We start from the raw sequence: 16,430 nt of genomic DNA on the forward strand, positions 1-16,430 counted from the left end.
CGATATGACGGAGACTAGGGCGGCAAGAGTGGAACAAAACACCGAGCAAAAGGCCAAGCCTTCCACCCTTTGCCAAGTATATAGGTGCATTAATTAAACATAAGATAATATTGTGATATCCTAACATATCCATGTTCCAACATGGAACAACCTGCACTGCATCTCCAACTAGCAACGCTATAAGAGGGGCTGAGCAAAAGCGTTAACATAGCCAAACAACGGTTTGCTAGGAAGGTGGGTTAGAGGCTTGACATGGCATAATGAGAGGCTTGTATGACAAGTGTGTTGGGGAACGTAGTAATAATTCAAAATTTTCCTATGTGTCACCAAGATCAATCTAGGAGATGCTAGCAACAAGAGAGAGGGAGTGCATCTTCATACCCTTAAAGATCACTAAGCGGAAGTGTTACAAGAACACGGTTGATGGAGTCGTACTCGCGGCGATTCAAATCGCGGAAGATCCGATCTAGCGCCGGACGGACGACGCCTCCGTGTTCAACACACGTACAGCCACGGGACGTCTCCTCCTTCTTGATCCAGCAAGGGGAGAGGAGCAGTTGAGGGAAAGCTCCAGCAGCACGATGGCGTGGTGGTGGAGCTTGCGGTTCTCCGGCAGGGCTTCGCCAAGCACTACGGAGGAGGAGGTGTTCGAGGAGGGAGGGGCTGCGCCTGGGGAAGGGGTGCGGCTGCCCTCTCTCTCCCTCACTATATATAGGGGGAAGGGGGTGGAGGAGGCGCCCTAGGGTTCCCTAGGGGAGGGGTGGCGGCCACAGGGGAAACCCTAGATGGGTTTGGGCGCCCCCACCCCTAGGAAACTTGCCCCCCAAGCCGGGAGGGGTGGTTTCCCTAGGGGAGGCGCCCCCACCTCTCCACGTTACGTGAGATGGGGTGGGAGGGGCGCACAGCCCCTTAGTGGGCTGATGTTCCCCCTCCCCTTGGCCCATAAGGCCCCCCCAACACTTGTCGGGGCCTCCGAAACACCTTTCGATCACGCTGGTCGTCACCTGCTACTCCCAGAACAATTCCGGACTCCAATACCCTTCGTCCAATATATCGATCTTCACCTCCGGACCATTCCGGAGTTCCTCGTCACGTCCGGGATCTCACTCGGGACTCTGAAGAACCTTCGGTAACCACATACTATTTCCCATAACAACTCTAGTGCCACTGAACCTTAAGTGTGTAGACCCTACGGGTTCGGGAACCATGCATACATGACCAAGACGTTCTCCGGTCAATAACCAACAGCGGGATCTGGATACCCATGTTGGCTCCCACATGTTCCATGATGATCTCATCGGATGAACCACGATGTCGGGGATTCAATCAATCCCGTATTCAATTCCCTTTGTCCATCGGTATGTTACTTGCCCGAGATTCGATCGTCGGTATCCCCATACCTTGTTCAATCTCATTACCGGCAAGTCTCTTTACTCGTTCCGTAACGCATGATCCCGTGGCGAACTCATTAGTCACACTGAGCTCATTATGATGATGCATTACCGAGTGGGCCCAGAGATACCTCTCCGTCACACGGATTGACAAATCCTAGTCCTGATTCGTGCCAACCCAATAGACACTTTCGGAGATACCTGTAGTGCACCTTTATAGCCACCCAGTTACGTTGTGACGTTTGATACACCCAAAGCACTCCTACGGTATCCGGGAGTTGCACAATCTCATGGTCTAAGGAAATGATACTTGACATTAGAAAAGCTCTAGCAAACGAACTACATGATCTTGTGCTATGCTTAGGATTGGGTCTTGTCCATCACATCATTCTCCCAATGATGTGATCCCGTTATCAATGAAATCCAATGTCCATGGCCAGGAAACCATGACCATCTATTAATCAACAAGCTAGTCAACTAGAGGCTCACTAGGGACATGTTGTGGTCTATGTATTCACACATGTATTATGGTTTCTGGTTAATACAATTATAGCATGAACAATAGACAATTATCATGAACAAGGAAATATAATAATAACCATTTTATTATTGCCTCTAGGGCATATTTCCAATAGTCTCCCACTTGCACTAGAGTCAATAATCTAGTACACATCGCCACGTGATTAACACTCATAGTTCACATCACCATGTGACTAACACCCAAGAGTTTACTAGAGTCAATAATCTAGTTCACATCGCCATGTGATTAACACCCAAGAGTTTACTAGAGTCAATAATCTAGTTCACATCACCATGTGATTAACACTCAATGAGTTCTAGGGTTTGATCATGTTATGCTTATGAGAGAGGTCTTAGTCAACGGGTCTGCAACATTCAGATCTGTGTGTTCTTCGCAAATCTTTATTTCATATTGTAGATGTTGCTACTATGGTCCACTTGGAGCTATTCCAAATGGTTGCTCCACTATACGTATCTGGTTTGCTACTTAGAGTCATCTGGATATGTGTTAAAGCTTGCATTGACGTAACCCTTTACGCCGAACTCTTCATCACCTCCATAATCGAGAAATATTTCCTTATTACCATGGACAATTTTGACCGTTGTCCAATGATCCACTACTGGATCACTCTTATACCCCCTTGCCAGACACGTGGCAAGGCACATCGCGGTACACAGCATGGCATATCGTATAGAGCCTATGGCTAAGGCATAGGGGACGACTTTCATCCTTTCTCTTTCTTCTGCCGTGGTCGAGATTTGAGTCTTACTCCAATTCACACCTTACAACTCAGGCAAGAACTCCTTCTTTGACTGATCCATTTTGAACTCCTTCAAAATCATGTCAAGGTATGTGCTCGATGAAAGTCTTATCAGGCGTCTTGATCTATCTCTATAGATCTTGATACCCAACATGTAAGTAGTTTTACACAGGTCTTCCTTTGAAAAACTCCATTCAAATAACCCTTTATGCTTTCCAGAAATTCTACATCATTTCTGATCAACAATATGTCATCCATATATAGTTATCAAAATGTTGTAGTGCTCCCACTCACTTTATTGCAAATACAAGGTTCTTGCAAACTTTGTATAAACCCAAATGCTTTGATCACCTCATCAAAGTGTATGTTCCAACTCCGAGATGCTTGCTCCAGTCCATAGAAGGATCGCTGGAGTTTGCATACCTTTTAGCATCCTTAGGATCGACAAAACCTTATGGTTGTATCACATACAGCCTTTCCTCACGGAAACCATCAAGGAAACTTTGTTTTGACATCCATCTGTCTGATTTCGTAAATGAAAATGCAACAACTGCTAACATAATTCTAACAGACTTTAGCATCGCTATGATTGAGAAAGTCTCATCACAGTCAACTCCTTGAACTTGTCAGAAACTTCTTTGAGACAAGTCGAGCTTCATAAATGGTGTCATTACCATCAACGTCTGTCTTCTTCTTAAAGATCCATTTATTCTCAATGGCTTGCCGATCATCGGGCAAGTCCACCAAAGTCCATACTTTGTTCTCATACATGGATCCTATCTCGGATTTCATGGCTTCTAGCCATTTGTTGGAATCCGGGCCCACCATCGCTTCTCCATAGCTCATAGGTTCATCGTTGTCCAACAACATGACCTTTAAGACAGGGTTACCACTCAGAAGTTGTACACACCCTTGTTGACCTATGAGGTTCGATAGTAACTTGATCTAAAGCTCCATGATCATCATCATTAGCTTTCTCTTCAACTAAGGTAGGTGCCACAAAAACATTTTTCTGTGTTGCGCTACTCTCTGGTTGAAGTAAAGGTTCAACAACCTCATCAAGTTCTATCTTCCTCCCACTCAATTCATTCGAGAGAAACTCTTTCTCGAGAAAGGACATGTTCCTAGCGACAAACACGTTGCCCTCAGATCTGAGATAGAAGGTATACCCAATCGTCTTGTTTGGGTATTCTATGAAGACACAATTTTCTCCTATGGGTTCGAGCTTTTCTGGCCGAAGCCTATCGACATAAGCATCGTAGTCCCAAACCTTAAGAAACAACAACTTAGGTTTCTTGCCAAACCATAGTTCATACAGTGTCATCTCCATGGACTTAGATGGTGCCCTATTTAAAGTGAATGTAATTGTCTCTAATGCATAACCCCAAAATGATAGTGGTAGATCTGTAAGAGACATCATAGATCGCACCATATCCAATAGGGTGCGATTACGACGTTCGGACACACCATTACGCTATGGTGTTCTAGGTGGCGTCAATTGTGGAACGATTCCACCTTGTCTTTAGTGATTGCCAAACTCATAACTCAGATACTTTTCCCTTGATCAGATCGTAGGAACTTGATCTTCTTGTTACTCTAAAATTGCTTGAACTTTTCAAACCTTTCAGAATTATGCTTTATTAAGTAAATATACCCATATCTACTCAATTCATCGGTGAAGGTGAGAAAATAACGATATCCACTGCATGCGTCAACACTCATCGGACCGCACACATCAGCATGTATGATTTCGAACAAGTCACTTGCCCGTTCCATTGTCACAAAGAACAGCGTTTTAGTCATCTTGCCAACTAGGCACGGTTCGCATGTGTCAAGTGATTCAAAATCAAGTGACTTCAAAAGTCCATCGGCATGGAGGTTCTTCATGCGCTTTGCACCAATATGACCTAAGCGGCAGTGCCACAAGAAAGTGGTACTATCATTATTGACTCTACATCTTTTGGCATCAATGTTATGAACATGTGTATCACTACGACCGAGATTCAATAAACCATTCACATTGGGTGCATGACCATAGGAGGTATTATTCATGTAAACAGAATAACCATTATTCTTTGACTTAAATGAATAACCTTATTGCAATAAACATGATCTAATCATGTTCATGCTCAACACATACACGAATGCAAACAACATTTACCTATGTTCAACACTAATCCCGAAGGTAGAGGGAGCGTGCGATGGTGATCACATCAACCTTGGAAACACTTCCAACACACATCGTCACCTCGCCCTTAGCTAGTCTTCGTTTAATTCGTAGCTTTTGTTTCGAGTTACCAATATTAGCAACTGAACCGGTATCTAATACCCATGTGCTACTAGGAGTACTAGTAAGGTACACATCAATAACACATATATCAAATATACGTTTGTTGAAGTTGCCAGCCTTCTTATCTACCAAGTATTTGAGGCAGTTCCGCTACCAGTGACCGTTCCCCTAATAGAAGCACTTCGTCTCGGGTTTGGGTTCTTGGGTTTCTTCACTGGAGCAGCAACTGGCTTGCCATTCATGAAGTTTCCCCTTCTTGCCCTTGCCCTTCTTTGAAACCAGTGGTCTTGTTAACCATCAACACTTGATGCTCCTTCTTGATTTCTACCTTTACAGCCTTAAGCACGATGAACAGCTCCGGGATCATCTTCCTTTGCATGTTATAGTTCATCACGAAACTCTAGTAGCTTGGTAATAGTGACTGGAGAACTTTTGTCAATCACTCTCTGGAAGATTAACTCCCACTTGATTCAAGTGATTGAAGTACCCAGACATTCTGAGCACATGCTCACTAGCTGAGCTATTCTCCTCCATCTTGTAGGCAAAGGTATTGTCAGAGGTCTCACACCTCTCAACACGGGCATGAGCCTGAAATACCAATTTCAGCTCTTAGATCATCTCATATGTTCTATGGCATTCAAAACGCTTTTGGAGCCCCAACTCTAAGCCGTAAAGCATGGCGCACTAAACTATCAGGTAGTCATCAGAACGTTTCTGCCAGATGTTCACAACATCCACAGACAACGCCAGAGGGGTTGGCACACCGAACGGTGCATTAAGGACAGAAGCCTTCTATGTAGCAGTGAGGACAATCCTCGGACTATGGCCCTAGTCCGCACAATTGCTTACAATATCTTTAAACTTAGTATTTCTCTAGGAACATATTAAAACAAGGAGCTAAAGCACGAGCTATTAATCCACAACACAACTTGCAAAGACAATTTAGAATATTTTCATGATAATTAAGTTCATCTAATCAAATTATTTAATGAACTCCCACTCAGATAGACATCCCTCTAGTCGTCTAAGTGATACATGATCCGAATCGACTAGGTTGTGTTCGATCATCACGTGAGACGGACTAGTCATCAACGGTGAACATTTCCATGTTGATCGTATCAACTATACAACTCATGTTCGACCTTTCGGTCTCTCGTGTTCTGAGGCCATGTCTGTACATGCGATGCTCGTCAAGTCAACCTAAGTATTTTGCATGTGTAAATCTGGCTTACGCCGTTGTATTAGAACGTTAGAATCTATCACACTCGATCATCACGTGGTGCTTCGAAATAACAAACCTTCGCAACGGTGCACAGTTAGGGGGAACACTTTTATTGAAATTTTAGTGAGGGATCATCTTATTTATGCTATCGTAGTTCTAAACAAATAAGATGTAAACATGACAAACATCACATGCAAATCATACGATGAAGATGGCCTATATCATCTTGCGCCTTTTTATAACCCGCAAGTATATGGGATCAATTGTAGCCTCTTTCGATAAGTAAGAGTGTCGAACCCAACGAGGAGCTAAAGTTTGAACAAATATTCCCTCAAGTTCTATCGACCACCGATACAACTCTACACATGCTCGACATTCGCTTTACCTAGAACAAGTATGAAACTAGAAGTACTTTGTAGGTGTTGTTGGATAGGTTTGCAAGATAGTAAAGAACGCGTAAATAGAAAATAGGGGCTGTTTAGATAAAGAAACAATAAAGTAAATATAGCAAGTGTGAAAAAGTGGTGGCAGGAGTTGTGAAATATTCCCTAAGCAATTGACTACTTTACTAGACCGATAGCAAGTTTTATGTGGGAGAGGCCACTGCTAGCATGTCATCCTTGACTTGGAATTCTATGCACTTATGATTGGGACTATTAGCAAGCATCCGCAACTACTAACGTTCAATAAGGTAAAACACAACCATAGCATTAAGATATATTGGTCCCCCTTCAATCCCGTATGCATCAATTTCTATGCTAGGTAGAAGCTTCTGTCACTCTTGCCCTCCAATACATAGTCCTATCAACATACAACTAACCCTATGGTGTGATCCACACACGCACTCATATGATGGGAACCAAAGGAGAGCAACATAACCACAAGCAAATTAAATCAATCATAGCAATTCATCAACCACCAATAGGACAACGAAAATCAACTTAGACATCATAGGATGGCAACACATCATTGGACAATAATATGAAGCATAAAGCACAATCTTCAAGTAGAGGGTGCAGCGGGTTGCGGAAGAGTGGACCGCTGTAGGTAGAGGGGGTAAGGTGATGGAGATGTTGGTGAAGATGGCTGAGGTGTTGGTGTAGATCTCGGTGATGATGATGGCCCCCGGCGGCGTTCCAGCGCCACCGGAAGCAAGGGGGAGAGAGCCCCCCTTCTTCTTCTTCTTCCTTGACCTTCTCCCTAGATGGGATAAGGGTTTACCCTATGGTCCTTGGCTCCCATGGCATGGGAGGGGCGAGAGCCCCTCTGAGATTGGATCTGTCTCTTTGTCTATCTCTGTTTCTGCGTTCTAGTGTTCTGCCTTTTCACCGTTTCGTATATATATATGGAGACCCGTAACTCCGATTGGATTGAAACCTTCGCCCACATATTTTTCCAAAAATTAGCTTTCTTGTGGCCAAAGTAGAGCATCAAATGCCTTACGAGGGGCCCACGAGGGTCAGGGGCACGCCCACTTAAAGTGGTGGCGTGGGCCACCCTCGTGGCCACCTCGGGCACCGTCTCGCGTTGATTCTTCCTCCCTAAAATCACAAATATTCCAAAATAATTCTCTTTCCGTTTTATCCCGTTTGGACTCCGTTTGATATGGGGTTTCTGCGAAACATAAAACATGCAACAAACAGGAACTGGCACTGGGCACTGGATCAATATGTTAGTCCCAAAAAATACTATAAAAAGTTGCCAAAAGTATATGAAAGTTGAATAATATTGGCATGGAACAATCGAAAATTATAGATACGATGGAGACATATCAGCATCCCCAAGCTTAATTCCTTCTCGTCCTCGAGTAGGTAAATGATAAAAAAGATAATTTTTGATGTGGAATGCTACCTAGCATAATCTTGATCATATATCTAATCATGGCATGATTATTAAGACACGAGTGATTCAAAGCAATAGTCTATCATTTGACATAAAAACAATACTACTTCGAGCGTACTAATAAAGCAATCATGTCTTTTCAAAACAACATGGCCAAAGAAAGTTATCCCTACAAAATCATATAGTCTGGCTATGCTCCATCTTCATCACACAAAATATTCAAATCATGCACAACCCCGATGACAAGCCAAGCAATTGTTTCATACTTTTGATGTTCTCAAGCCTTTTCAACTTTCATGCAATACATGAGTGTGAGCCATGGACATAGCACTATAGGTGGAATAGAATATGATGGTGGAGGTTTATGTGGAGAAGACAAAAAGGGAGAAAGTCTCACATCGACGTGGCTAATCAACGGGCTATGGAGATGCCCATCAATTTATGTCAATGCGAGGAGTAGGGATTGCCATGCAACAGATGCACTAAGAGCTATAAGTGTATGAAAGCTCAAACTGAAACTAAGTGGTTGTGCATCCAACTTGCTTGCTCATGAAGACCTCGGGCATTTGAGGAAGCCCATCATCGGAATATACAAGCCAAGTTCTATAATGAAAATTCCCACTAGTATATGAAAGTGATAGCATAGGAGACTCTCTCTATGAAGAACATGGTGCTACATTGAAGCACAAGTGTGGTAAAAGGATAGTAGCATTGCCCCTTCTCTCTTTGTCTCTCATTTTTTTCTCTTTCCTTCTTTTTTTGGTGGGCTTCTTTGGCCTCTTCTTTTATTTGGGCTTCTTTGGCCTCTTTTATTTTTCATAAAGTCCGGAGTCTCATCCCGACTTGTGGGGAAATCATAGTCTCCTTCATCCTTTCCTCACAGGGGCAATGCTCTAATAATGATGATCATCACACTTTTATTTACTTACAACTCAATGTTACAACTCGTTATCTAGAACAAAGATATGACTCTATATGAATGCCTCCGGTGGTGTACCGGGATGTGCATTGATCTAGCGTAGCAGTGACATCACAAAATGGACAGGCCATGAAAACATCATGCTAGCTATCTTATCTCGTATATGACAATGAATGCTCAAGTCATGTATATGATGATGATGAAAGTTGCATGGCAATATATCTCGGAATGGCTATGGAAATGCCATGATAGGTAGGTATGGTGGCTGTTTTGAGGAAGATACAAGGAAGCTTATGTGTGATAGAGCGTATCGTATCACGGGGTTTGGATGCACCGGCGAAGTTTGCACCAACTCTCGGGGTGAGAAAGGGCAATGCACGGTACCGAAGAGGCTAGCAATGATGGAAGGGTGAGAGTGCGTATAATCCATGGACTCAACATTAGTCATAAAGAACTCACATACTTATTACAAAAATCTATTAGTCATCGAAATAAAGTACTACGTGCATGCTCCTAGGGGGATAGATTGGTAGGAAAAGACCATCGCTCGTCCCCGACCGCCACTCATAAGGAAGACAATCAATAAATAAATCATGCTCCAACTTCATCACATAACGGTTCAACATACGTGCATCCTTCGGGAATCACAAACCTCAACATAAGTATTTCTACAATCCACAACTACCCACTAGCATGGCTCTAATATCACCATCTTTATATCGCAAAACTATTGCAAGGAATCAAACATATCATATTCGGCGATCTACAAGTTTATGTAGGATTCTATGACTAACCATGTGAATGACCAATTATTGTCATCTCTCTAAATAGATATAAGTGAAGCAAGAGAGTTTAATTCTTTCTACAAAATATATGCCCATGCTCTAACAAATATAAGTGAAGCAAAGGAGCATTCTACAAATGGCGGTTTTCTATGTGAAGAGAAACAGGCAACCCAAACTTCAAATGATATAAGTGAAGCACATGAAGCATTCTATAAAGCCATACTCAAAAGATTTAAGTGAAGTGCAATGAGCATTCTATAAATCAACCAAGGACTATCTCATACCAGCATGGTGCATAAAAGAAAATTTAAAACTAAATGCAAAAGACGCTCCAAGACTTGCGCATATCGCATGAACGAAACAAATCCGAAAACATATCGATACTTGTTGAAGATAGAGGGGATGCCTTCCGGGGAATCCCCAAGATTAGACGCTTGAGTATCCTTGAATATTTACTTGGGATGCCTTGGGCATCCCCAAGCTTGAGCTCTTGCCTCTCCTCCTTTTCCTCATACCAAGACCTTCTCGATCAAACACTTCATCCACACAAAACTTCAACAGAAAACTCGGTAAGATCCGTTAGTATAATAAAGCAAATCACTACTCTAAGTATTGTTGCAAACCAATTCATATTTTCTTTTTGCATTGTGTCTACTGTAATATAACTTTTCCATGGCTTAATCCACTGATATAAGTTGATAGTTTCATCAAAACAAGCAAACTATGCATCAAAAACAGAATCTGTCAAAAACAGAACAGTCTGTAGCAATCTGAACATTCACCATACTTCTGGTACCCCAAAACTTCTACCAAAATTAGGAAAAATAAAAATTTGTATAGCAAGACAGTGCAAAAATAATCAGAACCATTTGACGTTCCAGCAAAAAAATGTAAAATCGCGCACTACAGCCAAAGTTTCTGTCCTGCATCGTACAAACCAACAAGCATTGTAAACATCCTAAAGGCAAACCTTAGCACATTATTTTTATAATACAATAGAATTGTACAAGGGTATAATTATTTTTGTTGAAAAGTTTCTGTAATCAAGATTCACAAAGTTTCCGTGAGCATGAACAAAGTTCAAGGCTACCTCCGACTTCAACAATGCTTGTCTTTCTCACTTTCACTTTCCTTTTTGAAAAGTTTTCAGTTCCCCTCTTTTTTAAAACTATATGAAAGCACTCAAGAGAAATAAATGACTCTCTAAAACTTCCGGGTTGTCTCCCTGGCAGCGCTTTCTTTAAAGCCATTAAGCTAGGCATATAGTGCTCAAGTAATGAATCCACCCGGATTCCAAGGTATATCAAAGCCAATTTTAATTAACAATGATTTGTAATTTAGTAGTGAGCACAAAGTAACATATATCATGCAACAACGAAGTCTAACTCTCTTCCTATGCATCGGCACGTCATAAAAGAACAATTCATGCACACCAAGTAAAGGCCAATGCATAGTATAAACAGTTTCTTGCAATTTTATCGTATTGGAAACATAGAGAGGTGGAGATATAGTTCCTCTCTCATAATAATTGCAAGTAGGAGCAGCAAGCACATGCATATTATATCTATCAAAATCATCATGTGCAGCGGTAAAAGGCAACCCATCAATATAATCCTTAATAAGCACAAACTTCTCCGATATAGTGTAGTTTGGAGAATTCAAAAAGATAATAGGACTATCATGTGTGGGTGCAATAACAACAATTTCATGTTTAACATAAGGAACTATAGGAAGTTCATCTCCCTAAGCATAATTCATATTGGCATCTTGGCCACAAGCATAGCAAACATCATCAAAAAGGGGTAATTCAAGAGAATCAACGGGATCATAAAAATCATCCTTCGGTAAGCACGAAGGGGAATTAAACAATGTATGAGTTGAAGAGTTACTCTCATTAGAAGGTGGGCATGGGTAGCTAATCTGCTCTTCCTCCTTTTGTTCTTCGCTCTCCTCATCATCTTTTTCATCCAATGAGCTTACAGTTTCATCAATTTCTTCTTCCATAGACTCCTGCAAAATATTAGTCTCTTCTTGGACAGCGGAGAATTCCTCAATATATGGTTTAGCATAGGCAATAGAAGCATAATTATCATAACAATATTGAAATATGGCAAAATTTTCAGATTTGTATAGAGTGGCATCATACTTTTCAATCAAAGAAGCAATTTCATAAGCACCCTTAAAAGCAACAAATTCTTCAATTTTTTGAACATCATAGTAATTATAAACACCCTTAGCATACGAAGATACAATTCCATTATCACTAAACTCACATTGGTATGGAAGGTGTTTCTTAGGGTTTTCAGAACAACAAGTAAAATCTTATATTTCGCATATATTCCAAGCATAGCATTGCAAACGATAAATTTGATCCAGTAAAAGTTTCCCTTTTTCAGATATACGGTGTCGCACATAAAAAGCATGCTCATCTAAAGATTTGCCCTCAACTAAGCTAGTGGGGGTTTCAGCATGAGCACAAAGGGATCGAAGATGATCCAAATAAAAAGCTTCAGGAGTGTGATAGATTTTGAGTGGTTCTTCAACCATTGGTTCAGTAGGTACAACTAATATTTTTGGTATTTTGCGTTTCCTGCCCATAACTAAAGATAGAAAACAACTTAGAACAACAAAAAAAAATTACTTAGTCATAAAGCAAACAAGCACACACGAGAATATTCACCCCACGCTATTGCTCCCCGGCAACGGCGCCAGGAAAAGGTCTTGATAACCCGCAAGTATACGGGATCAATTGTAGCCTCTTTCGATAAGTAAGAGTGTCGAACCCAACGCGGAGCTAAAGGTAGAACAAATATTCCCTCAAGTTCTATCGAACACCGATACAACTCTACGCACGCTTGACGTTCGCTTTACCTAGAACAAGTATGAAACTAGAAGTACTTTGTAGGTGTTGTTGGATAGGTTTGCAAGATAGTAAAGAATGCATAAATAAAAAATAGGGGCTGTTGAGATAAAGAAACAATAAAGTAAATATAGCGAGTGTGGAAAAGTGGTGGTAGGAGTTGTAAAATTGTCCCTAAGAAATTGACTACTTTACTAGACCGATAGCAAGTTTTATGTGGGAGAGGCCACTGCTAGCATGTCATCCCTGACTTGGAATTCTATGCACTTATGATTGGAACTATTAGCAAGCATCCGCAACTACTAACGTTCATTAAGGTAAAACCCAACCATAGCATTAAGATATATTGGTCCCCCTTCAATCCCGTATGCATCAATTTATATGCTAGGTAGAAGCTTCTGTCACTCTTGCCCTCCAATACATAGTCCTATCAACATACAACTAACCCTATGGTGTGATCCACGCACACGCTCATTGATGGGCACCAAAGGACAGCAACATAACCACAAGCAAATTAAATCAATCATAGCAATTCATCAACCACCAATAGGACAATGAAAATCTACTTAGACATCATAGGATGGCAACACATCATTGGATAATAATATGAAGCATAAAGCACCATCTTCAAGTAGAGGGTACAGCGGGTTGCAGGAGAGTGGACCGCTGTAGGTAGAGGGGGGAAGGTGATGGATATGTTGGTGAAGATGGCGGAGGTGTTGGTGTAGATCGCGGTGATGATGATGGCCCCCGGCGGCGTTCCAGCGCCATCGGAAGCAAGGGGGAGAGAGCCCCCCTTCTTATTCTTCTTCCTTGACCTTCTCCCTAGATGGGAGAAGGGTTTCCCCTCTAGTCCTTGGCTCCCATGGCGTGGGAGGGGCGAGAGCCCCTCCAAGATTGGATCTGTCTCTTTGTCTCTCTCTGTTTCTGTGTTCTGGTGTTCTGCCTTTTCACCGTTTCGTATATATATGGAGACCCGTAACTCCGATTGGATTGAAACCTTCGCCCAGATATTTTTCCAAAAATTAGCTTTCTTGCGGCCAAAGTAGAGCATCAACCGCGTTACGAGGGGCCCATGAGGGTCAGGGGCGCGCCCACTTAAAGTGGTGGCGTGGGCCACCCTCGTGGCCACCTCGGGCACCGTCTCGCGTTGATTCTTCCTCCCAAAAAGCACAAATATTTCAAAATAATTCTCCGTCCATTTTTATCCCGTTTGGACTCCGTTTGATATGGGGTTTCTGTGAAACATAAAACATGCAACAAAGAGGAACTGGCACTGAGCACTGGATCAATATGTTAGTCCCAAAAAATAGTATAAAAAGTTGCCAAAAGTATATGAAAGTTGAATAATATTGGCATGGAACAATCAAAAATTATAGGTACGACGGAGACGTATCACCTTTGATCTCCATCTTCGAGGCACGTCATGATCACCATCGTCATCAGCATGACACCATGATCTCCATCATTGTGTCTTCATGAAGTTGTCTCGCCAACTATTACTTCTACTACAATGGTTAATGGTTAGCAAAGTAAAGTAATTACATGGCGTTTTCATTGACACGCAGGTCATACAATAAATTAAGACAACTCCTATGGCTCCTGCCGGTTGTCATACTCATCGACATGCAAGTCTTGATTCCTATTACAAGAACATGATCAATCTCATACATCACATATATCATTCATCGCATCCTTTTGGCTATATCACATCACATAGCACACCCTGCAAAAACAAGTTAGACGTCCTCTAATTGTTGTTGCAAGTTTTACGTGGCTGCTATGGGTTTCTAGCAAGAACGTTTCTTACCTACGCAAAAGCCACAACGGTGATATGCCAATTGCTATTTACCCTTCATAAGGACCCTTTTCATCGAATCCGATCCGACTAAAGTGGGAGAGACAGACACCTGCTAGCCACCTTATGCATCAAGTCCATGTCAGTCGGTGGAACTTGTCTCACGTAAGCGTACGTGTAAGGTCGGTCCAGGCTGCTTCATCCCACAATGAAGCTGAATCAAGATAAGACTACTAACGGTAAGCAAATTGAACAAATCATCGCCTACAACTACTTTGTGTTCTACTCGTGCATAGAATCTACGCATAGACCTGGCTCATGATGCCACTGTTGGGGAACGTAGTAATAATTCAAAATTTTCCTACGTGTCACCAAGATCAATCTAGGAGATGCTACCAACGAGAGAGAGGGAGTGCATCTTCATACCCTTGAAGATCGCTAAGCAGAAGCGTTACAAGAACACGGTTGATGGAGTCGTACTCGCGGCAATTCAAATCGCGAAAGATCCGATCTAGCGCCGAACGGACGGCGCCTCCACGTTCAACACACGTACAGCCCGGGGACGTCTCCTCCTTCTTGATCCAGCAAGGGGAGTGGAGAAGTTGAGGGAAAGCTCCGGCAGCACGACGGCGTGGTGGTGGAGCTTGCGGTTCTCCAGCAGGGCTTCGCCAAGCACTACGGAGGAGGAGGAGGTGTTGGAGGAGGGTGGGGCTGCGCCTGGGGAAGGGGTGCGGCTGCCCTCGCTCTCCCTCACTATATATAGGGGGAAGGGGTAGAGGAGGCACCCTAGGGTTCCCTAGGGGAGGGGTGGCAGCCACAGGGCAAACCCTAGATGAGTTTGGGTGCCCCCACCCTTAGGAAACTTGCCTCCCAAGCCGGGAGGGGTGGCTGCCCTAGGGGAGGCGCCCCCACCTCTCCACGTTACGTGAGATGGGGTGGGAGGGGCGCACAGCCCCTTAGTGGGCTGATGTGCCCCCTCCCCTTGGCCCATAAGGCCCCCAACACTTGTCGGGGCCTCCGAAACACCTTTCGGTCACCCTGGTCGTCACCCGGTACTCCCAAAACAATTTTGGACTCCAATACCCTTCGTCCAATATATCGATCTTCACCTCCGGACCATTCCAGAGTTCCTCGTCACGTCCGGGATCTCATCCGGGACTCCGAACAACATCAGGTACATGAAAACAAAATACATGGACATGAAGTACATGTGAAGCTCTACAAATCATGAACACTGAGCTACTGCTAGAAACCACTAGAACATCACTAAAACAGCATGGAAAAAATGCTAATAATAACAGTTTACAGACTTAGCAGAAATCACTGAGCACGACAGAAACAACATCAGGTTGCAATGTTTATGCCTAGTAAACTATATGCTACAGGAACATATCATGGAAAAAATGAGCATGGCATGCTAATACTAAATGCAATTAACAAAACCCCCTAACTGAACTTGTTCCAAAGATCCACAGAAAAGATGATAGCACCAATGCAATATGGCAAATGATATGAACATATTTCATACTTGGTAGAATTCCATGGCACAGCAGAAACAGATTCATGTAGGCATCTTTGCAAGCTTGTTTAACTCATTATAAAGCATTTCATGGCATGTAGTAAAATCTAGCATGTAGTAGGCATGTTGAAGAGCATGTTTATGTGCAAAACTACCCCATAGCATATATGCATTATAGGCATGAGTGAAAACTTGCTCAAATGCAGAAACTAACGCGACCACTGGATAGATTGGATTTTTCTAGCCCAAAAACATATATAATATGTTGGGTTTCTTATAGAAAAATCTCCACAAAATGCATATTTGAGAAACTGCCCGAAAAGGAAATAAACAGAAAAGGAAATTGCCTGATCTGGAATGACCGGATTTGGACGTGGCCCGAAATGGAAAACTGGGGCTTTCCAGAAATGGAAATTTGCAGAGTTAACAAATAAAATAAACGAAGGAGGGCTTAGGGTATGACAGGTGGGGGCCCCAAGTCAGTGACTCAAAAAAATAAAAAGGGGGGGTTGAACCCGGGTCTA

Source organism: Triticum aestivum, chromosome 7B, assembly GCF_018294505.1.
Source record: "Triticum aestivum cultivar Chinese Spring chromosome 7B, IWGSC CS RefSeq v2.1, whole genome shotgun sequence".
Taxonomy (NCBI): domain Eukaryota; kingdom Viridiplantae; phylum Streptophyta; class Magnoliopsida; order Poales; family Poaceae; genus Triticum; species Triticum aestivum.